Below are 12671 nucleotides of genomic sequence, written 5' to 3' on the forward strand. Positions count from 1 at the left end.
TTTAAATAGTACTTTTCTCTTGGCCTGTGTACATGTAGCTTCTGTGTACTTATTTGCGCTGCCGGAGAAGGCCTCCAAAAGCTTCTGTGGACTTTGCTTGTCAGTTTTGACAGAATATAACACTGGCCAAGGGCCTAGCCAGTGACAAATCCTTGTCATCTCCTCAATGCTCACCTTCGCCCCATCTTGTTAAATGGTTGGAAATGTGATTTTAAAAGTCTAACCAGCAGGGTTTAAACATGGGTTTTGACTTTTATTAGCCGAGTGACCCTAGGCAAACTGTTGACCTTCTAAGTCTCAGTTGATTCCTCAATTTAATAGAGATAATAAATCCTAACTCACCAGGTGGTTGTGCAGATATAATGAAGTAAAGTTGCCCCAGAACCCCCAAAGGCCGCTTTGCAGGGTACAAGGCCAGCCTTGCAGGCATGCTCTCTGAGTTTGTTAGGGGAACAGACCCAAGGCTGACCTTTGACTTTGGCCTCAAGTCTCCAGAAGCCAAGGCTGGTGGAGATGGCTGCACCTGCCTTTGTGTGACTGCAGCCTTCCTGGAGCAAAGGTCAGACTCACCCAAGACCCCAAGTTTCTCAGGAGACAGAAGCCAGAGTGCTGTCTCTGAGCAGGCAACAGTAAAAGCTGTTCCTTTCTGCAAGGTGTTGCAGTAATATAAGGTTATAGAAAGTAAATATATAGAAATATAGAAAAATATGGAAGATATATAAAAATAATTAAGATATAATGTTGAAAGCAATTAAGGAAATTAAAGTTATGCTGTCTGGATAGGAATTAATATAGTGTGTAGAGATATGATATACAGACTCTGCCTTTTGCACAGGGCTCAGTCAGTTAGTGTGTGAAGATACATATAGATAAGAAGTGGCTTGATGCCATAACTATGTAAATTAACATAAACAAGAAGCTTCCCTAGGAACACCTTAAAAGTGGCTTGATGTAACACTTCAGTAGATTAACATAAAAAGGGCTCCCTGTGAGGAACTCCCAAAAAGGTGTTTTGAAGTGATAATCCTGTAAATTGACACCTGTTAGAAGGTGGGTTGAGATGATAATCTTGTAGATTGACACCTGATAGAAGGCGTTGGCCAGAAAAGGTACTCAAGCTAAGGGCCCCCCCTGCTGCAGTAGTCGCCCAGACTCCTGCATTGACATGGACTGTCTCCACGCAGCTCTGAGCTCTGACCAAAGACAGCCGAGAGGAGCACGCTGACGGGGGGCCCCCTTAAGCTGTACCCAGGCACGCCAAAAGGATTTGTGAGTAATAAACTACCTGTGTGATTCTTGCAACTAACTTGTGTGTCCGTTGTGTTTTTCCTCTGGTGGCAGTTGGTCTCAGAACTGATAAGTGGAATCCTCCTAGCCGCCTCAAGAATAAAGAGGCTGCCAGCCTTGCTGATAAGCAGGAGTGTCCCACTGTGCGGGGAAGTTGAATCGTGGGTACCTGATCGACATAGAGCTTGGGCTCTACTGGGACAACCGGCTTCACACTAAGGTGGACACATGGTTGTGGAAGTACAGATGGGAACAGGATGGAAAGGCAGCCACAGGTATGGCCTCAGTGCCTACCTGGCTCTGTGGTCCTAACACGTGGAGAGAGAGAGCCCTGCAGGTGCTCCGTGTTAGGATGGCCCTGGGTCCTACATATCTCCTTGCTTCTGAGGCTACAGGAGCCAGGGTGAGCTTGAGGAGGAATGAGTTGCTATCTGACAACAATTTAATCAAGGTATGATTTTAGCATAATAAACTACACCCATTCAAAGGGATACTTTGACAAGCTTAAATAAATGCAGCCATCACCGTAATTAGAATCAGAGCATTCTGATCCCCCCCTCCCCCCCAAGGCTTCCTCCTTCCCCTTTGCATTTGATGTTTCTGTTCACCTCCAGCTCCAGGCAACAATGCTCTGCTTTCTGTACTATAGATTTCCGTCACTATAGTCTCTAGACTTTTCTAGAGACTCAGATAAGTGGAATCATATAATACAATCTTTATACTTTTGTGCTTGGCTTCTTATGCTCAGGATTCTGTTTTTGAGATTTATCTTGTTGCCTTTACCAGTAATTTACTCTTTTTTATAGCTGAGTTGTATTCTATTATACAGGGGTTGGGAACCTTTTTGGCTGAGAGCCATTAACGCCACATATTTTAAAATGTAATTCTGTGAGAGCCATACAACAACCCGTGTATGTTATGCATTATCCAATAAAAATTTGGTGTTGTCCCAGAGGACAGCTGTGATTGGCTCCAGCCACCCACAACCATGAACATGAGCGGTAGGAAATGAATGGATTGTAATACATGAGAATATTTTTAATTAACGTTATTATTTCTTTATTAAAGATTTGTCTGTGAGCCAGATGCAGCCATCAAAAGACCACATCTGGCTCGCAAGCCATAGGTTCCCGACCCCTGTATTATAAGGTCATATGATTTGCTTATCCATTCACCCATTGATAGATGGTTGTATCTAGTGTTTTGGCTTTTTGAATAAAGTAGCTATTAACATTCATTAAAAAAAAGAAATAGGCCCTGGCCGGTTGGCTCAGTGGTAGAGCGTCGGCCTGGCGTGCAGAAGTCCCGGGTTCGATTCCCGGCCAGGGCACACAGGAGAGGCGCCCATCTGCCTCTCCACCCCTCCCCCTCTCCTTCCTCTCTGTCTCTCTCTTCCCCTCACGCAGCGAGGCTCCATTGGAGCAAAGGTGGCCCGGGCGCTGGGGATGGCTCCTTGGCCGCTGCCCCAGGCGCTGGAGTGGCTCTGGTTGCAACAGAGCGATGCCCCCAGAGGGGCAGAGCATCGCCCCCTGGTGGGCAGAGCTTCGCCCCCTGGTGGGCGTGCCGGGTGGATCCCAGTCAGGCGCATGCGGGAGTCTGTCTGTCTCTCCCCGTTTCCAGCTTCAGAAAAATACAAAAAAAAAAAAAAAAAAAGAAAAGAAATGAAGTTTCATTATCATCAACTCAGTCATCTTATATTGTTTGCCTCATTTTAATGAACCAGCACAGACTGAATATTATTTCATAGTTTGGGGGAGGAGGAAACTTTTCTCTACCCTTAAGAGTTTTTTTGGCTGGCCTAATAATCAAATAGATGTGAGACAGATTAACCAGAGAAAATACCCAAATTTAACACATACATATGTATGGGAACCCAGCATACATGACAGAGACAGAGATCCCACATGCAGAAGAGGTTCAGAGGCAGAAAGGGAAATTGAAGTACCATATTTCCCCATGTATAACACACACCCTTTTTTGAAAAATTTGGGGTCTAAAAACTGGGTGCATCTTATACAGTGGTTGTAGATTTTTTTTACTTGCAGTTCTCACTTTTTTTGTGCTTATTTCTGCACTCATTGTCGAAGACAGTGATTAGTTATCAGACACAGATGAGGACAAGCTAATGGATGGGAGTTTGGACAATGATGAGGACTTTATGAATTTTATGATGAATAAAACTTGAGTTTAATAACTTTATGTAATACATTTTTTTTTTCAAATTTCAGGCCCCCAAATTAAATTGCATCTTATACATGGAGAAAGATGGTATATAAGATGTCCTGAACTAGGGCAGAGGTAATGTACCGTGGGGCTTCAAAGGGTCATTTCAGGGAGAGCACATGTTCAGTAATTATTAGTTTTGCCCTGCCATGTAGATGGGCAAGATAAAAAGTCATTTCTGGTTTTAATTCTTATTATGGGTTAGTCTCCTAATTTAAATTTTTCTAGATAGGCAGAAAGGAAAACCTGTAGGGTTTTGGTTGCCTTCAACTCAAAACAATCCACATACCACTAAGAAACATTTAGGGGTAGCTCAGTCTGCACCCCTATAATTGCCTACTGTCAAAATATCATGAACTTTGTTTTATGCTTAGCACTTCAATAACTAAATCTTTTTTTTTTTTTTTAATAAATTTTTATTAATGGTAATGGGATGATATTAATAAATCAGGGTACATATATTCAAAGAAAACATGTCTAGGTTATTTTGTCATCAAATTATGTTGCAAACCCCTCGCCCAAAGTCGATTGTCCTCCGTCACCCTCCATCTAGTTCTCTGTGCCCCTCCCCCTCCCCCTAACTCTCTCCCTCCCTCCCTCCCATGTCCTCCCTCCCCCCCCCACCCTTGGAAACCACCACACTCTTGTCCATGTCTCTTAGTCTCATTTTTATGTTCCACCAATGTATGGAATCATGTAGTTGTTTTTTTCTGATTTACTTATTTCACTCCTTATAATGTTATCAAGATCCCACCATTTTGCTGTAAATGATCTGATGTCATCATTTCTTATGGCTGAGTAGTATTCCATAGTGTATATGTGCCACATCTTCTTTATCCAGTCTTCTATTGAAGGGCTTTTTGGTTGTTTCCACGTCTTGGCCACTGTGAACAGTGCTGCAATGAACATGGGGCTACATGTGTCTTCACGTATCAATGTTTCTGAGGTTTTGGGGTATATACCCAGTAGAGGGATTGCTGGGTCATAAGGTAGTTCTATTTGCAGTTTTTTGAGGAACCACCATACTTTCCTCCATAATGGTTATACTACTTTACAGTCCACCAACAGTGTATGAGGGTTCCTTTTTCTCCACAGCCTCTCCAACATTTGCTATTACCTGTCTTGTTGATAATAGCTAATCTAACAGGAGTGAGGTGGTATCTCATTGTAGTTTTGATTTGCATTTCTCTAATAACTAATGAAGCTGAGCATCTTTTCATATATCTGTTGGCCATTTGTATCTCTTCCTGGGAGAAGTGTCTGTTCATGTCCTCTTCCCATTTTTTTATTGGATTGTTTGTTTGTTTGTTGTTGAGTTTTATGAGTTCTTTGTAAATTTTGGATATTAGGCCCTTATCTGAGCTGTCGTTTGAAAATATCAGTTCCCATATAGTTGGCTGTCTGTTTATTTTGATATCAGTTTCTCTTGCTGAGCAAAAACTTTTAATTCTGATGTAGTCCCATTCATTTATCTTTGCCTTCACTTCTCTTGCCATTGGAGTCAAGTTCATAAAATGTTCTTTAAAACCCAGGTCCATGATTTTAGTACCTATGTCTTCTTCTATGTACTTTATTGTTTCAGGTCTTATATTTAGGTCTTTGATCCATTTTGAATTAATTTTAGTACACGGGGACAGGCTGTAGTCGAGTTTCATTCTTTTGCATGTGGCTTTCCAGTTTTCCCAACACCATTTGTTGAAGAGGCTTTCTTTTCTCCATTGTGTGTTGTTGGCCCCTTTATCAAAGATTATTTGACCATATATATGTGGTTTTATTTCTGGGCTTTCTATTCTGTTCCATTGGTCTGAGTGTCTATTTTTTTGCCAATACCATGCTGTTTTGATTATTGTGGCCGTATAATATAGTTTAAAGTCAGGTATTGTAATGCCCCCAGCTTCATTCTTTTTCCTTAGGATTGTTTTGGCTATTCGGGGTTTTTTATAGTTCCATATAAATCTGATGATTTTTTGTTCCATTTCTTTAAAAAATCTCATAGGGATTTTGATGGGAATTGCATTAAATTTGTATATTGCTTTGGGTAATATGACCATTTTGATTATATTTATTCTTCCTATCCAAGAACAAGGAATATTTTTCCATCTCATTGTATCTTTTTCGATTTCCCTTAACAATGCTTTGTAATTTTCATTATATAGGTCCTTTACATTCTTTGTTATGTTTATTCCTAGGTATTTTATTTTTTTGTTGCAATCGTGAAGGGGATTATTTTTTTTAGTTCGTTTTCTAATATTTCATTGTTGGCATATAGAAAGGCTATGGACTTTTGTATGTGAATTTTGTATCCTGCGACCTTACTGTATTGGTTTATTGTTTCTAATAATCTTTTTGTGGAGTCCTTCGGGTTTTCGATGTATAGGATCATATCATCAGCAAAAAGTGATAGCTTTACTTCTTCTTTTCCGATATGGATGCCTTTTATTTCTTTGTCTTGTCTGATTGCTCTGGCCAGAACTTCTAGCACCACGTTGAATAAGAGTGGAGAGAGTGGACAACCCTGTCTTGTTCCTGATTTAAGGTAGAAAGTCCTCAGTTTTATGCCGTTTAATAGGATGTTGGCTGATGGTTTATCATATATGGCCTTTATCATGTTGAGATATTTTCCTTCTATACCCATTTTGTTGAGAGTCTTAAACATAAAATTGTGTTGTATTTTATCAAAAGCCTTTTCTGCATCTATTGATAAGATCATGTGGGTTTTGTTCTTTGTTTTGTTGATATGGTGTATTACGTTAACCGTTTTGCGTATGTTGAACCATCCTTGAGATTCTGGGATGAATCCCACTTGATCATGATGTATTATTTTTTTAATATGTTGTTGTATTCGGTTTGCCAGTATTTTGTTTAGTATTTTGGCATCTGTATTCATTAGAGATATTGGTCTGTAGTTTTCTTTCTTTGTGCCATCCTTGCCAGGTTTTGGTATGAGGGTTATGTTGGCCTCATAAAATGTGTTTGGAAGTATTGCTTCTTCTTCAATTTTTTGGAAGACTTTGAGTAGAATAGGAACCAAGTCTTCTTTGAATGTTTGATAGAATTCACTAGTATAACCGTCTGGGCCTGGACTTTTATTTTTGGGGAGATTTTTAATAGTTTTTTCTATTTCCTCCCTGCTGATTGGTCTGTTTAGGCTTTCTGCTTCTTCATGACTCAGTCTAGGAAGGTTGTATTGTTCTAGGAATTTATCCATTTCTTCTAGATTGTTGTATTTGGTGGCATATAATTTTTCATAGTATTCTACAATAATTCTTTGTATAGCTATGATGTCTGTGGTGATCTCTCCTCTTTCATTTTGGATTTTATTTATTTGAGTCCTGTGTCTTTTTTCCTTGGTGAGTCTTGCCAAGGGTTTGTCAATTTTGTTGATCTTTTCAAAGAACCAGCTCCTTGTTTTATTGATTTTTTGTATAGTTTTTCTGTTCTCTAATTCATTTATTTCTGCTCTGATTTTTATTATCTCCTTTCTTCGGCTGGTTTTGGGTTGTCTTTGTTCTTCTTTTTCTAGTTCCTTAAGGTGTGAAGTTAAGTGGTTTACTTCGGCTCTCTCTTGTTTGTTCATATAGGCCTGAAGTGATATGAACTTTCCTCGTATTACTGCTTTTGCTGCATCCCAGAGATTCTGATATGTCGTATTTTCATTTTCATTTGTCTGTATATATCTTTTGATTTCTGTGCTTATTTCTTCTTTGACCCATTCATTTTTTAGAAGTATATTGTTTAGTTTCCACATTTTTGTGGGTTTTTCCCCCTCTTTTTTGCAGTTGAATTCTAGTTTCAAGGCTTTATGATCAGAAAATATGCTTGGTACAATTTCAATTTTTCTAAATTTGCTGATATTGTCTTTGTGGCCCAACATATGGTCAATTCTTGAGAATGTTCCATGTACACTAGAGAAAAATGTATACTCTGTCGTTTTGGGATGAAGTGTCCTGTAGATGTCTATCATATCCAGGTGTTCTAGTATTTCGTTTAAGGCCACTATATCTTTATTGATTCTCTGTTTGGATGACCGATCTAGAGCCGTCAGCGGTGTATTGAGGTCTCCAAGTATGATTGTATTTTTGTTAGTTTTTGTTTTAAGGTCAATAAGTAGCTGTCTTATATATTTTGGTGCTCCTTGGTTTGGTGCATATATATTAAGGATTGTTATGTCTTCTTGATTCAACTTCCCCTTAATCATTATGAAATGACCATTTTTGTCTCTGAGTACTTTTTCTGTCTTGTAGTCAGCATTATTAGATATGAGTATTGCTATGCCTGCTTTTTTTTGGGTGTTGTTTGCTTGGAGTATTGTTTTCCAGCCTTTCACTTTGAATTTGTTTTTATCCTTGTTGCTTAGATGTGTTTCTTGTAGGCAGCATATAGTTGGATTTTCTTTTTTAATCCATTCTGCTACTCTGTGTCTTTTTATTGGTAAGTTTAATCCATTTACATTTAGTGTAATTATTGACACTTGTGGGTTCCCTACTGCCATTTTATAAATTGCTTTCTGTTAGTTTTGTATCTAGTTTGATTCTTCTCTTTTCTTTTTCTATCATTTGTTTTTGTTTGTTTGTGTTCCATACTTCTTTCCTCTGTTGCTACCTTTTTTAAGTCAAGTGTTTTTGTGGTGGTTTTTTTAAGGGTGGTTACCATTAAGTAATGAAAAGGGTATCTACCAATTACTAAATCTTAACCAAAGTGTATGTCACACTTTTTTCCTTTGAGTTCCTTTAGATTTTTTGCATGTATTTTTTTCAATGTAATAGTGATAGCAGCTCAAGTTTGTTGAATGCTATGTGCCAGGCATGATTCAATGTAATTAACGTGTGCTTTTAAATTTAATTTTAACTACCCTTTTAGGTAGGCATTTTATTAATGCTATTATCTTTATCTCCATGTTATTTTTGAAAACAGAGGCCCCAAGAGGTCAGATAACTTGTCTAAGGGAACAAGCCATGAGCAGTGCTACCAATGTATCAAAGAACACATATTTTACCTTCCACATTAACAGCAAACTATATTAGAGAGCAACTAGAAAAGTGAGTACTGGGTAAGTCTTCTGTGTAACAGTTCTAAACCTGTGATGGCACTCCAGTGACTATGAGAAACATTATATACGTTCAGAGTTGATCTACATGACCGCGTTCTGACCTAACTTTCAAGACTTGTCAGTGACTGTATACAGCAAGTTAAACAGTTATTAGTGCCTTCTCTTCACTTTATGTGGCTATTACACACACACCTGCTTACATGTTCTTATGTATTACCTGTATGCATGTGTGGCTTACCCCCAGTCATGAGATCTTTAATTCTGAGAAGACTTGTGACATTGGTATCTTCTACCTAGCATCTTCTTTAGAAAGTATTATGTCCTGAGTCCTCTTCAAATAGCCAACCTTGTGTAAGTAGTCATCATCCTTTCTTCTCCCAAAGTATTTGTAAGCTTATCATACTTGTCTCCCATCTTTTTTATTTTTAAACAAAGATTTAGAATACAACTAAGACTAACGTCTTGGGAGTTTTGTAAATGTGTCTCCAAGAACTGCTGCTCCTTGGTCAGTCTCCACCAAGACCCTGATTAAACTGTAGGCAGTCCTGGGCGCTGCAGCGATCTTCTGATGAGTACACAGCATCTGTCCTCCAGAAAGAACTGTTTCTGCAATGTTTCCCATTAATCTACTTCAGTTGCTGCTCTTCTTTCAACCTACCTCTACCTTTTACCAAGGCAGAATACTCATTTAAGTAAAGGCTGTTCCATCAGTTCACCTTTTGAAATGCCTCCTGAATGCCAACCCCACCTCTCCCATAACCTCCACGTGTGCTGGCCTTTAACATGTTCTCCTGTACCAGAAGTGTCTAACTATTTTGTGCTATGAGCCCCTTTGGCAGGCTGGTGAAACCCCATGCATCAAATAAAAATATGGGATTACAAAGGAGACAGATTTTATTGAAATACAGTTATCAACATGTTTTTTAAATTATGATAATTTCTGTGCTTCTTTGTTACTACATTAAATAACAAGATCTAGCAGTGATTCTAATTACCACCTTAATTTTGAAGATGTGATGAGCATAAATCATATATAATATATAACATTCATAATATAATATGAAAAGAGCTGTAATTCCTCCTAGTGACAAACTTAGAGGTCCTGCTAATCCTACTGTGGATTGTTACCAAATGTATACATTTAAATTAGCAGTTAGTAAAAATAAACATTTAATTTTATTTCTCTATTCACAGATTCTCCTCCCTCCACCCTCCAAATAGATCATAGACATTTAACTGGCCCCCCTGACTCTGTTCTAACCAGAGTAATCACCACAGGACAAGTCTTTAGAGCACTCTTTCTAGAATCTTAATAAGTCAGTTCCTTGTATACTGGGGAATGTAATGTGGGTCCCTGTTGTCCATAGTAGCATTCTCCTCCGCTAGTGGAGAAATGGAGCTCATTCGAAATGCAGACTTCCTGGAGCCACTGTGATCCAGCAGGTCTAGGTGAGCCTGAATTTTAAAAATCAATATGGGACAATCTTGCACAGGTGGTCTGCAGACCAGACTTTGCAACACAAGATAGTCAAAATGTGTAATCATCACCTTTTACATCCTTCACAGTCTGCCTCACCATATCCACTCTTCGAGTTCTACTCCAGCCTCATAAGATTACCCTCCTTTCTCTAAACAGTTCCCTATAACCAGTCTTCCTATCTTCCTCTCTGGGGAATTTCCTTCCCTCCCTGCTTCTGCTGCTCCACATTTCTCTGCTTGCTGAACTCTTCCTCTATTCTGCAAGGCTCAACTCTGAAGCCTGCCCAACTTTCTCACTCAGAGACTTAAACAACTTTGTTCTCTTTGATGCTTTCTAATCACACTGTAGTGTCGTTAATTACACCAGGCTTTTGCAGAGGCAGAGGGCCTCAAACTCAGAGCTGCCTAGAAATTGCTGCGAATTCATTCAGCATTCAGCATTCACCATACTGTGGGCAGAAGGAGAGAGAAATTATTGAGCAGCAATTCGGTACTGGAGGTCACTAGCTGAGTAAGTCAAAGTCCTTAATTTCAAAGAGTTAATGTTTCCCCCTTCATTTTCTTCACTTTATACTCTGTTCTTTTCTTAATGGTCCTGAAGTCATCTCTCTACCACTTCACTTTTATCTTTTCTCCATTGATCTCCAATACTGGTGAATAACCAGGATCATGCTGCTTTCCTTTTCATCCATCCATGCATCATCCATCCATCCATCCACCCACCCAGCCACCCTTCCTTCCATCTATCCATTCATCCTTCCTATATTTATTGAGCTCTCACTATGTGCCAGGCAATGTGATAGACATCGGGGATACGTGACTTGTGAGCAAGACACAGTACCTGCCCTCAAAGTTCTAAGAGTGTCGTTAACTGCTCTTTCGTTGCTATTATTGTTTCTTGGCTAGGCTGCAAGTTCTTTGAAAGCAGGAAAAGTTTTGCACTTTTTTTTTTTTGCACTGCATCTAGCACATAGCTGCCACAGAGACGTTCAGATGCCCTTGAAAGAGTAGTAAAATATATACTTGTTTTCCAAGCCTCCTTTCCCATTTAGAGCTTCCCTTACCTGATACTGCTAAACTGAAGAGAAAAGAAGCGTCTTTGCCAGTACCCTACGGAAAACTCCTTCTGGGCTGAAGATGTAAGTTTTGACTCCTACTCTCAGAAAAACAAGTCCTAAGAGCGCAAACCTCAGCTTCTGTGTAGGCTGTTGCTGTGACGCATCCGTTGCTAAGAGAAAAGAGGCGGTGACTCTGCAGAGATTGACAAAGCGCCAGTACCAATACAGTCTACGTTCCCTAACAGTCTTTTTCAGAACAGGCTTGTGATTGGTTGCTATGATGATACGTCACGTAACATGAAACAAGGCCATGTCCGAAGTTTTCCACTTGCAAGGAAAGAGATGTGCAACCTAAGTATATTGAAGATAGTGGCCCAGCCTGATCCCAGGTCTGACAAGCTTGGTGCAGCGCAACCTTACCTGAAGAAGAATCCTTCTCGGGTGTGGTCTGTAGCAGCAGGGAGGGAAGGGTGAAGTGAATTTTGCGGGGTTAGCATTTTTAGGGCACCTGCCCTGTTTACCCAAGGATGAGCTGAGGCCTTCCCAGAAACCAGCCCTAGATTCCAGTGTGAGGGAGAGATAGTCTGGTTCAATTATCTTCTAACGTGTTACCTTTTCTCTTGCCAAAGTAACTTTTGTACAGCGTTTAACTCTAATTGTAAGTATGATTCTCAGGGGGAAGAAGATTAAAGCCCTGAGGAACTCCAGGGTTCATTTTACCTGTGCTTATGTGTCCTGTGAGACGCACACAGTGAAGTTCCTCTCTCTGTACACTGTTTCCCTCTTTCCTTTAAAAATAATTATAACTGCTAATTTGTAAGCTGGCAGCATATAATACAGCAATGCAATTGACTGCTGTAATTGGTCTCAATTAATTTTTTTACATTCAATTAAATGAAAATACTTAATTGAGACAAGGCTTATTGACATATTTGAGACTTAATGATCCCAGATTAGATAAGACTTCACAAGATGTGTAAAGAGATTATATATATATATATATGTAATTTCAAATTTTTAAGAATTTGTGTTTGCAAAATGCAAATAAATTTTACTAAAGAAGTCACTTTTTTTAAAGTCCCTTTTTTTTTCAAAACAAAAGGAGGAAGACTTATCATGTGACAGTTTTCCTCCATTCTTCAACTCCCTGACACTCAATAAGTTTTCCCCTGGGCTCAGTCCTGATTCTTTTCTCACTCTTTGTACTCTCCTGATGCCCTTTGGTTCAGCCATCTTTCAAAACACATCAATGACTTTCATTTCTATACTTAAACTCTTCACCTAATACATTTCTTTAATTCCAGACCTGAATTTCCACTCCTAATTGAACATTTCCAAATACATGTCTAGCTTAGCTCACCATGTTTGATCATTGTTAAATAAATATATTGAATGAATAAGTGAGTGAATGAATGAATTACTGTGCCATAGGCATCACAATTTAGTGGAATCAACTCATTATCTTTCAGGTATCTTTTGGAAACTATTTTTTTCCTTTATTTTCTACCTTAGGTACTAGTATCCATTGTCCATCAATTTGCAGAACCAGAAATCTGAGACTCATCCCTGACATC

At 39.1% G+C, this 12671-nt stretch overlaps 1 protein-coding gene across 2 annotated transcripts in view; it reads right to left on the bottom strand.

Annotated features, from left to right (window-relative positions):
- Window positions 1–11181, bottom strand: part of DNAI3 (dynein axonemal intermediate chain 3) — a 114502-nt gene extending 103321 nt beyond the window's left edge. For both annotated transcript variants that reach the window (XM_066268766.1, XM_066268765.1), the window contains exon 1: window positions 11104–11181. The gene's annotated coding sequence lies outside the window, so the exon portion shown is untranslated. The remainder of the gene's footprint in view (window positions 1–11103) is intronic.
- Between the last annotated feature and the right edge of the window lie 1490 nt (window positions 11182–12671).

Source organism: Saccopteryx bilineata, chromosome 3, assembly GCF_036850765.1.
Source record: "Saccopteryx bilineata isolate mSacBil1 chromosome 3, mSacBil1_pri_phased_curated, whole genome shotgun sequence".
NCBI classification, from domain to species: Eukaryota; Metazoa; Chordata; class Mammalia; order Chiroptera; family Emballonuridae; genus Saccopteryx; species Saccopteryx bilineata.